Here is a 14,879-nt window from a genome sequence, read left to right as displayed (position 1 = left end):
CTGAAAGAATAGTGCTAAAAAAAAAAAAAAAAAAAAAAGAAAAGAAAGACTTTGGATCTTGAAGAAATTATTCACGAATGGCTGTAGTTCAGAGGAGCCGTCACTGATGGCTGTGACCAAGTGTACCGCTTAAGCCACGTCCCTGCCAGCCTGAACTCAGTGCTTGCATGCTTTCTCCACAGACAAGCCATTAGATGCTCTGAACTGGGAGAACGGCTCGTCATCACGCTCTCACAGAGGAACAGAGGAACCGTGGTAACATTTCTGAGATTTGGCGGCAGTGAAGTTTGTTTTGAAGGCTCGCCAAAGTGAAAACATATGATCTGAAATTTGAGTTTGCTTTGTCTGGAGTATCATGCAGAGCTTCTCAATATTATTCTCCCATTTGTAGATGAGGGAGCAGATAAACACTTTTCATGTCTGGTGGTTGATTTGTACAAGATTACATCTAATAGTCACATTAAATTCTTACTTTTCATTTAATTTGAATGATTTATGATAAAATTATTAAAGAAAAATTCAAATACAAATATACTTTTTATTTGGAGCAATTCAAACAAATTTTGAGACATACTGAAAAAGGAACTTGGAAAAAAGGGTTAGGGTTAGGAACAGAAATACTTTCAAAAAGACTTGTCTGTAATTGCCCCGTCCTCTGTTTCGAGGTCCAGACAAGAATGGTGTTATGCATTCACAGACGATAACAAAGGAGCTTCGCTTTAGGCCGAGCATTGAGGACAATGAGATTTCACCCTTGTACACACACATCAATAAAGTGAAGGGACTTGGGCCATCCCAGACTACCATAACGAACCCGCACTTTCCTCTCATGCATGTATTGAGATATGTGTGCCTTTGTACCTTTGGTCTTTATCTGTCTCCGACTAGGCTCCAGCTATCCAGATGAGCCGGGGAGTTGAAGGTTGTGGCGCGGTCACAGACTAGTGCCGTCTGATGGGGAGAAAGAGGGTTCAAACAAACCAAGCCTGTGAATTATGGAGTAAAGCTTGCTCAGAGCGTTGTGTAATTAGCCTGGTTACATATGCACAGGCCTCCTCGTGCCCAGAGGTCATACGCCAACCTAAAGACAATGGTGACATCACGTAGTCGTTCTGCGCTTTGACGGGACAACAGATTATCACAGAAACATAACCATAGAGGATGTGTTTTTAATTATTTCATGTGTGAGTTATTTTTTTTATTTTTTCAACCAATTGGTGGAAATTCCCCAGCAAACATCTATGTCCAAGTTTTTGTTTCTTTCTCTCTCCCCGCTATCGTCCTCTGCAACTCGTCAGACACGAACTCACCTTTATCACTAAATGAGAGGGAATGGCTGCCTTCTGCTGACAGGTTATTATTGATCCTTTTCGATGCGCTGTCAAAGTTTAGATTGCCAAAGTGCGGGGTTGGTCCTTAGCATGTTGTCCATCCATCCAGGAGCTGTGAGCTGTGAGGCAGGTCACCAGCTGACCAGTCAAACATCTGTCTTAAAGGGCATTCAGTTCTGACAGTGACAGCATTAGAGGAGAGCAGCCAAGGTCAGAAACAAACACGTCTGTCTGTCAGGACTGTAACAGGAGTGTGGAATCTTGTCTGCCCCTGATTGCTCCCTCAGCAACAGAGTTTTTTAGCCCTGAAAAGGAAAAAAAAAATCACTGAACTAGTTTGTAATAGCGTGTCAATCTTTAAATGTCAGCAGTGAGTATTGACCAATCTGAATATCATTTTTATATTTTTCATTGTAATCTATCAGAGGTCTATCAGACCTGAAAATGCTAAGCATATAATCATGTTAAAGGAATAAACTTTCGACCCTTTCTTACTGAGAGTTAGATGAGAAGATGATACTCTTCTTATGTTTGTACACTAAATGTGAAGCTTTAGTTTAAAAATATTTTAGGGCCGTAGCGGAAATTAGCCAGCTGGCTTATACTAAAAATCTGGCTAATATCTGTTTCTTTTAAATAAAGAAAGAGACAGGAAACAGCTAACTTAAGCTTAGCAGACAGACTGGAAGCAAGATTCGTGTTGTTATCCTCAGGGTGCCAGGCAACCAGGGAGACTGCAGGAAGCCATTGTGCCCATTGTGCCTTTTAGATATGATATAGACTGCGTGTCTTTGAGGTGGTTATTTTAAAAAAATAACATGTATGAATTCCAATTTAATGCGTTAATACTTTGTCTCACAATATTTTAACAGTCGTCAGTAAATGGTGCCTTTCCCAGATATGAGGGAACCATCGGTGCGATATGAATGTCTAATTGTAGCATCACTACAACAGCTTTACCATAATGTTAGAAAGTGAACTTGTAAATAATACACACCACGCATATCTCAGCACAAACAAGGTGACATTCTGTCTGTTGTTGTGCGTGTGTGTGTGTTGTGTGTGTGTGTGTGTGTGTGTGTGTGTGTGTGTGTGTGTGAGTGTGTGTGTGTGTGTGTGTGTGTGTGTGTGTGACCTATTGTTTATGGGAGGGACTCATCAGAGGAGGAGTTTCAGACGAGCTGCGTGTGTTGTCTGACCAAGTGAAACCTGGTGAGCCGGTGAACCTGCAAACCTTGAAATGCAGATCTGAGGCCTGCTGAGGAGTGATGACAGCTGTCATAGTTCTGTGATAAAGTCAAACAAAAGAGAGAGAGAGAGAGAGAAAAAAGAGAAGAAGCAGCAACTTCAACACTTTTGTGCTGAAGACACAGGAGGATCTTTTTTTTTTGGGGAGGGGTGGGGGTAGTGCGCTGAATTTTGCTACTCAGCATAAAATGTGTCGGATTGAGAAATAAATAAAGGCTGTGAGTGACCACTTGAAACGCTGCTGCGCTGCAGGGGATTCTGCTTCCTTTGTTTAGATGCTAATATGCTGCTGTGATAGCAATATAGAATGAAGGGGTCCTCCTCTGCCTTTGATACACATTATCCCTCTGCATCTTTTTCTTACTAGCCTGGCACAACAAGAATAGTATCCCTTAGAGAGTAAATGAGGGCCTTTTGTTGCAGGCTGACCTGCAGGCGCTGAGCAGCCATTAACATAAGCATATGTGTAATATCTAACATTGCTGCCTTCTGCTTTTGTGTACAAGAAATAATGATACCTCAATAATATGGCTTTGTTGTATGTACAGTACTGTGCACTTCTCTAGGGGGGATAGCAGGATGGCCTTAGATGGTCAAAGAATGTTTCCAGTTCAGGTTTCAATATATTCATATATTCGTACTTAATGTAATGCTAAGATTATTTTCAGAACATTATCTGCTCCACAGGCTCAGACTAGCTCATAAGTGTCCTGGTCGCGTCCTCAGTTTTCTGTGTAAAATGAGCCCGCCTGCCACACACAGGGTCACTGCATCGGATCACTTTGTGAGCTGCTATGTTGAGGGTGTGTGGGCAAAACTTAAGTGAGACCCCGAGCAGGAAATGGACAGGAGGGGATCAAAATGAGTGATGGAGCGACGGAGTTCGACTGGGAAAAAAGGAAAACACCAAACTAAGAGCAAGGACCTTCTCAAGTTTCATTTTAATAGCACAGGGCCATTTTTCTCCCTTTACGCTACAGGCCTGGCCATTAGGGCCTCTCTGTAGAATGTGTAAACCTCCTGCTATTAAAACCACAATTTGCACTGTCAGCTCCTATGAGCCAAATCTATGACCGCACCACAACCCCTCCTCCCCCCTCTGCACGACTCAGGACCCCTTTTTCCCCCTTTTGTAACAACTTTCAGGCCACAATAACCATCATCAGTTAAAGGCGGCGGGTCCATTACACTTCCCCTGTTCACACAGCCCTGCATTAAGCTAATATTATCTATTCCCAGAGTGGCCCACCCCTTCACACACCCCATCAATTATTAATCTCCCTGCTCACAGCTAATGTTTGGTCTGAATTATTTAAACCTATCTTCATTTATCAATAAACATAAATGTTAAACAAAGAATGCTGATGAGCATGAATTACACTGTAAAAAAGTTTATGAGATTATTTGGATGGCAGGTGATTTATAGATGCGATATTCACCGGTAATGTTTCAAAGGAAGGACAGAGGATTGTAAAGGGAGGGAGAGAGAGAGAGAGAGAGAGAGAGGGAGGGGAAAGCAGTCTCACATCAGGGCTGGTCATTTTGTTTATGGTCAATACTGTCAGCACTTTAGCAGTCAAAGAGAAAACACCAGTTTCAAGCCACATTTCAAACTACAACTTGGTTTTCATCTTATCCCTCTCTCTTTTCTTTTTTCTTTTAAATGAATGGATTCTTTCACGCATAAGTGAATCCAAATCTGTGCCCCAGATACAGTATTTTCTGCTGTTGAAAGCTCTTACATATTAGTCCAGTCCTCCCTTGGGTGCCATTACTGGTCAATACCCCTGCAGTGAGAACAAAATGAACCAGCGCCTCTGAGATGTCCGACCTGTTAAAAGGAGAAATGAGCAGACGTGAACACAACTTCTCTGTCGGGTTTTGCTCTGAAGGAGAGGCCCATCCTGCTGCAGCCTTTTGACTAATGAGGGAAAACAGGCAAACGTCACAGTTCTCCCTAAGCAAACATATTTAGATATTATGGATGACCTATGGAGGCAGGAATAATACAAGTCCTGAAGGGTGTGAGGGAGCTCGGCTTGGGGCTGGCCGCTTGGCAGACAGATGTCACCTAAGAAGTCCGTGCCATACCTTTACTGCGGAATGCTGGGAATTCCTCGCCGTCGTGCCCTGCAGCAGAGAGGATGGCTTGGAAGATACGGAGGAATAAATACCGCCTTTACATATAGCTCGGTATAGAATTTATGTCACACAAAGAAAGAGTGGTCTGGGTGTACGTGTGCCTGGGTAGAGTGGGTGGGATTGGTTCACCTCCAAAATGCCCAAGACTCTCATATGCAACCCACCTGCTATTATTCAAACAGTCTGAATGGACAGATTATGTGTCACGGAGCACAAAGAGTGGTAGTCTGCAATCACAGAGATATGAGAAAGAGCAGCCACACATTTATGGTGACACCCAGGGGTATATCTCTTCATGTGATTTTAGATCATTCCACTGACATTTTCCTACTATCGTCCAAATTCGACCCCCACCAACCCCCACCCCCTCCCCTCCACCACCACCCCCCACCCCCACCCCCCACCCTGCACGGTACCTTACTTACCACACCACCTAAATCCCCACCCTCCCTACCTCCACGCCGCTGTCTCCTGTGTTGGGTAAACAAGGCGGAACCCTCGTCAGCGTGGTTAAGCTGGCGGCTCGTGACAGAACGCTGAATGAGTGATTTAAGGTTTCAAGTGAGCAGCTTTCACAGTTAATTAACCTGCTGATGGCTGTGCATGTGTGGAGGGGAGCGAGGGATTTCCAGGGGAGGAAACCGTCTTCAGTTGCTTTGCCATTTCAAGTTAAGACAGCCACGAGCGTTACTGTGACACGGGGGCTAAAGCCTTCCAGCGCTCACTCATTTGTTCCTGTGGAAGCTGCTGGTTCTGCAGGTTTAGCCTCGTCTTCTCTCCTCACCTTCAAACATAAGAAAGGTGTTGGAGCCAGAGCGTGGCTCTCAACTCTGAGCCTTTAGGGTACGGATAGGAAGAGGAAAAATCAATCAAAAGTATATGTGTACATGATTCTCAAACCACTGCACACCTGGCCTCCTGGAACGGTGGACAGCTTGCTAAAGTTTGTAGAGGTTTCATGTTGAATCTCATGCTTACTTATTATGCAGCTTTTTTTTTTAACATTTGGATATGATTTCACTCTTTCACACTTTAAAAATCTGACACACAGTCCAGGGAACATTTCCAAGTCCTAAATCGGTAATTACGGAAGGCCTTAGTTACCACTGGGATGGCTTTCAACCCTGTGAAATTTTCAGGAAGTTGGCTGTTAAGCTGCATTTAAATATGAGCTAATCACTCCCACTGTAAATTTCCTAAACACTTGCCATTCACACTGGGAGGTCAGGGACTTTGGGGTATAGATGTGTGCCTAATTTGCTCTTGGCCGATTGGAGAAAAACACACATACACACACACACTTTGAACGTGGATCATTAACAGTCATCAATGCCCTCGCACTCTCACCAGGTCTCTTCAGAAACTTGATATCCAGCAACGCTGAAAAGCTGCGTCTTCACCTGTTAGCAGAACACCCACCCGTCTCCGGGGTCACTGTGTGTTTCTTCTCTGGTTTGCCACCCAGGCAGGAGTACATTGCAATGGGAGGATAGTGTGTGTGATTCATGCCCTGATAATTACAGTGTGTGTCCTCTCATGTTTAGCAGCTGACTATTCAAACAGATGCTGTGGAGATGTGTCCTGACAGAAACTTGTGTGTTTTCTTCCGATGTGCTCTGCAGTTTAACTGAAGCATATATTTTCTAGAAGATGAGTGTGATATTTTAATTGCATTTCATGACACAGTACATGTAAAGATAACCTTTACTTCCATCAACTATTTATTTTACATTTTGCTGCAACCAATTAATCTTAATGTAAATGGGTACCGCGCTGACAATCTACATAAATGCAGTAATTGTCCTCCAAGATGGAGCTCTCGCATATTCATCTGCGTGGCAGTGATGTAAAATCTTGGCTAATTTACATCATCCTTGAGGCGGTGCAGCAAAACAATTTCCCAGTGAGGACAAAAGCATTGACAAAACCAAATAAGAACATGTAAGTCATTATTGACTCTTAGCCTTTTTTAACTACTCTCCTAAGAACACTATAATTGTCTATCCATGTATATGAGTAGCTCCAGGTTGTTTCAGATTGCTCTTTGATGAGTTCATGTATGTAGCCCCAGTAAATTGTACATTCGGGGTTGGTGTTGATATGGATTATAGGGTAATCAGGAGAGCGTTTACTAAGTGATTTCTCTTTTGTATTCCTATGTTTAATTTCTTTTTTTTAAATCAGTTAAGCCTTTTAAGTGATTTAACAAAGTAAAAGTCAGACATTTTATATCAATATTACAACAACATCAACTTTAAACCATACAATTTCTTTATTACAGTTATGTATCCAAGCTTGTAGAACTAACTGAGACTATTCTGTGCATTCGAAAAAGTATCATGATTGTATTACCGTCATTGTTTCAGTAAGTACAAAACAAAATTTATTGATAACACTCTGTGCGTATAATATTCTTACTATGTTCCTGATCTGTGCGTGACATGACATTTACAAATTCAGCATACACTTGCAATATTCATTTCTGAACTCAGAATAACACACTTCTTAAAGTGCTGAAATGCTGAGTGAATAATATGTGTATACATTCATGTATGTTTTTTTGTTTTTTTTCCAAAGGGAAATGGGAATGTGCAATAGAATGCTGCACCACTGATCTATGGGACTCAATGATGCAGCCCTCTCCCAAGGCACTCTGGGATGCATTTAGGACATGCATGGAGAAAACAATGGCGGGTGTATTACCAGAAAAGATAAATCTATCTCATTAATCCCTTATTCTCCCAGGCTGGGAGGCACATCTAAGGGAACATGCAGAAGCAGTATTGTACGCTAGGATCTTTCACACAGATGGGCAGAGAAGAGGAAAGGAAGGGAGGAGGGGCCACAGTGTCAATCTGTGCATCATTAGACAGTGCAGCGATGGCGAGAGGAAGAGAGGGATTACCAAGATGTGGCTTTCACAACAAAATGATCAATGATGTCTTTGTCTTGTCATATAAAACAGGCTGTATCCCTTTTTCTTTGAAGCCATGCGTTCAAATTAATTCATTTTTTTTTTAGAACACATGAAACTGATGTTGCAGAGGCTGTGGAATTAAATAGTTTGCAGTGATTTTGTTATTTCAACATCCTTGCCATTACATGTATGTGCACATATATATATTCAGTCAAAAGTTCAGATACAATATTTATTGATGAGATGGGAAATCTCCGGTTTTCTCAGTGGTTTTCTAGCCCACAATTCCCATGTACCCTTTATTTCGCTGCGTGTTCAAATTACCACCAGTAAATTCGATTGATTTCAGTCAAAAATGACATTGATTTTTGCCCATCTGAAATGGCCAGGGAGTCCATAAAACAGATAAAGAGGTCATAACCATTTTACCAGCCTGTAGAATCCCACCGAAAGATTTAAGGGGTCATGAAGGTCTGATGGTTAAAAATGAGGCTTGTAGAGCATCCTGCAAAAGGACAGTGAAACGTACCAAGAATGCTGCATCACAAAAAGCTCCATCTATAAATTGCTAAGTGTCGATAGTGGATGGCTTTGAAACCAGATGTGGAGAGAAAATATTTGTCCTTTCTGTAGAAAAGCCTTGAGTTTATACCAAGACCATAAAGTATTATTTGAAGATTTAAATGGACACATTTATTTCTTTTAATAGTGCTACAAAGAACACAAATGGAAGTGGACTTGACGGGCTGAAACCTAAGTTGATTGCAAATTCAATTAGGCAAATTCCTTTGCTAATTTCAGAGGTTGGTTGATATCTGATACACCTGAAGCTGGGAGATTTTCCTTTGGATAAGGGCTCTAAATGAAAAGCCTTTGGTATAAATAGCAGTGTGTCATTTGAATAGCTCCACTGTGCCCTGTCCTATAGATACCAGGACCACTGTATATTCCCGAAATCACTACTTACAGGCAGAATATGGGCTGTTTGCTTGTAAATATCAAGCAATATCTTTTGCAGTTGTCTCATTACAAACACTCACTCATATATACAGTACCGCTTAACAATTTTAAGGTAGGATGGTTCTGTAGATTGTAGAATGTGTATTTTCAGACAGTTACTCGTTTCCATTCACTTAACCACACTATGAAAATCAGCTTTAGACTTTTAAGTTTCTAGGGGAAGGCTGATAATATATATTGTTTTATTCTTGTCAAAGTGACAGTATCATGGAGCAGTAATTGAGTTAAAAGTGTGCAGACATTTGAAGTCTATCACTGGCCTTGTTGCTTTGCTCCAGGGCACTTTAGTGGTGGCTAATGAGGGAGCAGCTAATGTTATTGATTCACTTCCCATCCAACTTTATCCTGCACATATGGGGATCACACTTTCATGTTTTTGAATCATTTTTCTCGGGTGCATTGCGAACTTTTAGCTGAATGTTTTTGAGTTCTGTGAACACACCAGTGGGTTGATAGCCAGTGCCTGTATTGCTGACAGGTAAACCGGTATTACTAATTTATTGCTCACCTTTCCCTAGTCTGGACTAAGAGCTGAGGAGGCCATGTCTGGGGGGCCAGGCTAGCTTTCAGTCCTGTCAAACTTTTTATTTCACCTGTCAGAACAGTGACGGACGTACAAGTGCATGTTTGCCCTTCCTGACGTCTTCGGCCGCGTAGGCCGTGACAGGCTGCATGGAGGAAATAGACCTTTCAAGGACCCCCCATGTCTTCATGGTATAGCTGCACTTCATGTGAGACTGTGGGATTTGAGGAAGCAAGCATCTCTTCCTCGACTTTTTCCTCCTGAGACACAATTTACTCCTATAAAGAAGAAGGGGAGAGAAAGTATGGTTGGGTGGAGGTGGATTTGAGAGCATAGGGTAGGCAATGTGGGCTTTAAGGTCAAATAACGAAAACACTCATCCGTCTATAGAAAGATGAGATGTTCAGTCCTAGTCAGGCAAACCATAAAACCAAACTCAAGAACTGTACTCAACACCATTTTCATACAACCCTCCAAATCCGTAAATGATAGTTGGTGTTCTGGTGAGAATGTTGAGTGCGTTTTGTCAATCCTCCAGATCACCCAGATCCTGAAGGGAGTAGCATATGGTGTCCTGAAATGTGTGAAATCTAATCCGGTGATAAATTTGTTCAATACAAAATAAAAACTGAAATATATACGATTATCACTTGCACATTACTGGTGCTCACAGATACATGGGCCTTTAAAAAAAAAAAAGTTATATATGCCTTTTTTGGTGCTGATTTCAAAACTATAACCATTCCACTCAGATGTAGACGTTCAGCTCAGCCAAATCCACATAATGACATCAGATTATACCTCTCAAAACCATGAAAATAAATATGTCTTTCTGCAGCCTCGGCTTTGAGGTTTGTGAGGCTGGAGGGCCGCTGCTTTTTGGACATGCATGAAAGGTTTTGCCTTTATTTCACTGATCTATCTGGAAGTAGTGAGACTTCCTCTCTGTAAACCACTAAAGTTTTAATGATAGATTTGTAGAACACAGGGAAGACAGCTCAGCTGGACTCGTGGCAACACTGTTACAGTCCCATGTGGTGAGGGCTAATTTTAAGCTAAGTGGACATCGGCATCATCGGATCAGCTTCAATTAAAGAGCCTTTGAATGTATTTGATTCATGCAGGCAGTGTCTTCCAGTGGTAACCAGTAACTAAGTCTTCCAATTAACTAAGTACATTTTGAGGTATGACATAACAAAATGATTAATCATGTCTTTGCCTTACATTAAAATTGATGTATGTGGAGGCTGTGGAATTGAACCAAAAAAATGTTTTTCATAATGGTTATCAGCGATTTTGTTATTTCAACATCCTTACCATTGTCTTCAGATTCCAATATAACAATTGACGAGGTGCAAAATCTCCCTGTTATTGGTTTTCTAGCCCACGCTTCCCTTGTCCCTTTATTCCACTGCTTGTTCCAATTACCGTCAGGAAATTTGATTGATTTCATCCATAAGTGTCATTGATTTACTTACTTCACAGTATTTCTTTAAATATTATTTTACTTTTGATTCCACTACATGTATCTCACAGCTTAGTTACTTTGCAAGTTCCTGTTACATACAAAACATATGACAAAAGGGGAAAACATGGTGCATTTTCTATATGTGAAACTACCTACGAGTATATAAAGTAGTTCAAATTTAGCCCCACCTCCACTGGGATGCAGGAAATTTACTCGTAACAGAGAATATTAACACTGTTTGAGCACTTCTTCCGCCACTAGTGTCTTCTAAATCGCTAATGCAAAATGTATATTTTTATGGAGAGAATGTACCTGACAAGATGAAATTAACCTTCTCAAATCAATGACACAGATATGAATCATTCAGTCAACATGTGCATGCATGCATAGGTTGGACCTGATGTTGAATATTCTTTGTATGTAAACTATAGAGATGAATCAAATGACATGGGCAGATTTTGTTGCCTGTGATGTGTCCACTGGCAGAAATGAGCGCTGGCTGAGGGGCGGAGTCCACGTCTCTCCCTCGCTGTCAGCCGGTAAGGAACCCTGCACAATCCAACTTTAGAATGAGCCTTTGTTTTGGTTGACTCTCCTCCTCTAGCTCTCCTGTCATCCTTTGATCATGTCAGGCTTCTCGCTCTCTTCCTCACTCTCCGTCTACCCTCATGGGTCTGATGGGAGAGAAGACGCGTTCAGGGCTGCACCAGGAGAGAGACAAAAGGATCCCATTCACCTCGTCCGTTTTTTCCCCCCGCAGGGCCGTTCCTATCCCCTCCCCCCCCAGCCCCCCGCCTCCCCGCCTCAAGATCCTCAGTCAGGTGACAGAAAACACTGCAGGTTTTTCTAAGATACAAGGAGATTAGTCCCCCTCCATGCACTGTCAGTGGAACTCCTCTAACCAAGACTAGGGTCAGCACCTGTGGATATCACGCCATGCAGCTGTAGAAGGATGTCATAATATGCCAATCCGCTCTCTGGATTTAGCCATTTCAGGAATGAAGAACATTTCTAGTGTGTTATTGTTGCATTTAGAGGTCCTCAGCCCATGATCACTGACAGCTTAACCACCCAGGTGCTTGTCTTGTCTTTTTTATTCACTCAAACAGTGGCTAAAATGTTACATCATGGGTGAATTTTAACCCGACATTTTTGCCCATCAACGTAAACTCAACACTCCGACTCCATCTCTTTCTTCTATTCGTCTTTTTTATTTTAGGCGATGTATTGATTTTTGCATTTGCCCTGGCCATACCCATACATCTTCTCTTCTCCCTCCTTCCTTCTCCCAGGCCCCGCTGTAATACCTCAGTCCAAACACAGGAAGTGTCAGTCCTCTGCTATGCATCTTGTGCCGCTGCCCAGCTTTAAATGCCCCCAAACTCTGTCAATAATATTGATGTAATCCACAGGCATTTTTGAGTGATCCTGCTGTCACGGGGACATAATGACAGGCAGTGGAGGCCTGATTGGATCTGCACTACAGCGAGGTCGGCCGGCGCGCAGCCAACACAGCCAGGCATTGATAAAGTGTCACAGACTTCAGTGCTTTGATTAGCCCTTCGACTAATGCCATGCTAAGCAGAAACATTACTCTGCCCCCGCTAGCTATACAGCTAGAGGAGGGGAGGGCAGGCTGAGGGAAAGGGAGAAAATATACTCTACAGGGAAATTAACCAATGCGGATGAAATGGTGTACCAAGGAAATTCTTGGATAAATTAACAACGCAATTACATTACATGACACACTGCAAGATGGATGAGGAAAACTTGGCTGGTATTATGTTCTGTTTTCCAAATTGCAATTTATTTGAGGGCTCTAATGGATGCCGTATTAAAACATCTTGGGCTGCGGTCAGATTTCATTGTGTGTCACCCAGACGTGATTGATGACCCTCTCTTCCACGCCCCTCGACCCCCCCCCCCCCCTCCACCCACCCATGTCCTCTCTTGCAACCCTTTACTTCACCCTCCTACATTCCCCTCTCTGCTGCATTCCCTGCACATTTACTGGGCATTTTTAAACATTACCAACGTTTATATGGATCCAGGAGTATGCAATTGATTTTCTTATCACTTAATTTCCTTGCTTGCTCCTGCAGCGAGACGATAAATTCTTAGCTACTTGCATAGTGAGAGCCGTAGTCCATCTCTTCTCTCCATCTTTCCCTTTTTCTCACCCCATAGTAAAATATTATCAATAATGCCATTTTCCTGGAATCCCACCCTCTCATCATCTCCCTCTGATCTTCCTTTGCCTTTTCATGTGCTTTTGTTCCAGTTGCAATGATAGCTCCAGCTACTCTTGAAATGAAAATATAATCGAAAGTATTTTTATTGCTGTAGCAAATGCATTAGTGTGTAAGGGACATCTGGAAATCATCCACAGCGAGCTTGCTCAGTTATGGCAATATCATAGTGACTTTATTTTACCATTCATAATTACTCACAGGACAGTGAAAGACCACATGCTATCTGCTTTGAACTTGGGGGGGAACGAGGGGTTTCCCAGATTGACCCGAACAAACGTGGAGCAACCCAATCCTTGATACACTTTTCCCCTTTCAATCACACCCACCACCCCCCTACTACCTTTCTCTCTCACTCTGAGGTGAGTGGAGCCTTCCGGGAAGGGAAAGGTTAATAACATTCAGAATAAATCAGCGTGCAGCACATCCCCTGGATGACATCAGCGAGTGCTCCTCCAACCCATAGGGCCATAAACAGCTTTGTTTTTTTTTCAGGTTTGTTTCAGATGTGAGCAAACGGATAAATAATGAATGAGCCGCACTGACAGGACACATATTTCACTTAGCGGAAATGGCTTTAATGCAGTCGGCCTGTATTACACTCCCAATCACTGAGAAGCTGAGAAACTGGATGGGGGGAAAGGATGTTCAAACAAAATTCAAAGAGCGTTGAAGTCAGGTGTATCTCCAATGTAAATGACCTAGTTTTCAACAAAACTCCTGAACCAGCTCCTCACCTGCCAATGCCGTTGCAAAATATGCTACATAGGGGAGATCTGGAGTTGAAATTAAAGTTGGAAATTTGTAAACATTAATTTGGAGTGATCAGTTGTATTCATCCGACATAATCTCAGAAAAACAAGGAAATGCAAATAAAAGTCTGATTTAAGAAAACCATCTGGCGAATGACATAATATTGACTGCTTTTTTCAGTGTTTAATTTCTTTCAGACATTACACGTTCCTGTCAAATCATTTCCCACACCACACATACATTCCCAGCATATAAATTAAATGATTATTTTTACTTCTCAGGAGGGACATGATATCGTATGCAGCCCCACGAATTTCCACTTTATGGACTTTGATTTCTGGTATGCAAAACGTCTGAGACGTAACTGCACAATCTTATTCTAATTCACTATTTATTTACATATTCCCAACAGAAGTATTCGCTTAGTGGTTTTGGGGAAATTCAGCGTGACTTTCCCTTTTCCCAGGTCTCGATGGTTAAAAACAAAAGTAAGTCTGACGGTTTTTTTTTTTTTTTTTTTTTGGCCATCACATGGCTTTTAGAGGGTTTGTCTAAACAAAGTTCGGGGTTTGTAAATAGCGAAGGTTATCTGGCCATCGAGGCCTCCAGATGGCGGCTGAGCCAGACCACCTGCTATGGAAATGCCTTTGCTGTGAGGACTGGGTGGAAATATTCAGGCCCTGCTTCTCTTTCTCACTCTCTGTGTCTCTCTCCCATACATACACACACATCTTTATGTTTAACATGGTCGGAACAGCGATGAGAAGAAGCCCTCTGCTCATTCTCCCCTTTGAGCGCTGCTCTCGACTCCCCCTCGGCCCCCTCCCCTCTTCCCCCCATATTGACCCCCCATCACTCTCCCCAGACTTTACCCTCAGAACAAAACAGCTGGACAGGGGAGGGCTTTCCTGCAGGTCCAGACCTATCATGTAAAAAGATGACACATCTTTTGAAGAAACTGGGCAAGAGGGAGAGGAGGCGGTTTCTGGAGAGAAAACATAAACAAAGGTGTTTTAATATGATGGTCGCCAGTGGCACACAAAGACGAGTGGAGGAGGGCAAAAGAAAAATTGCTTACAATACAAACCCTTTGAATGACAGCCTGGAGACCTAAAGCATGAAAGATAAAGCTTGTTTTTAGAGTCTGAATGCAGAAGAATGGATTTTGTGTTCGTCTCATACTTTCTCTTTTACAGTCAAGATCCAAGTGAATATGTTTGTACTTTTT

The sequence above is a fragment of the Seriola dumerili genome, unplaced genomic scaffold (genome assembly GCF_002260705.1).
Source record: "Seriola dumerili isolate Sdu_G_001 unplaced genomic scaffold, Sdu_1.0 BDQW01000149.1, whole genome shotgun sequence".
Classification (NCBI taxonomy): domain Eukaryota; kingdom Metazoa; phylum Chordata; class Actinopteri; order Carangiformes; family Carangidae; genus Seriola; species Seriola dumerili.
This window is presented reverse-complemented; position numbering follows the sequence as displayed.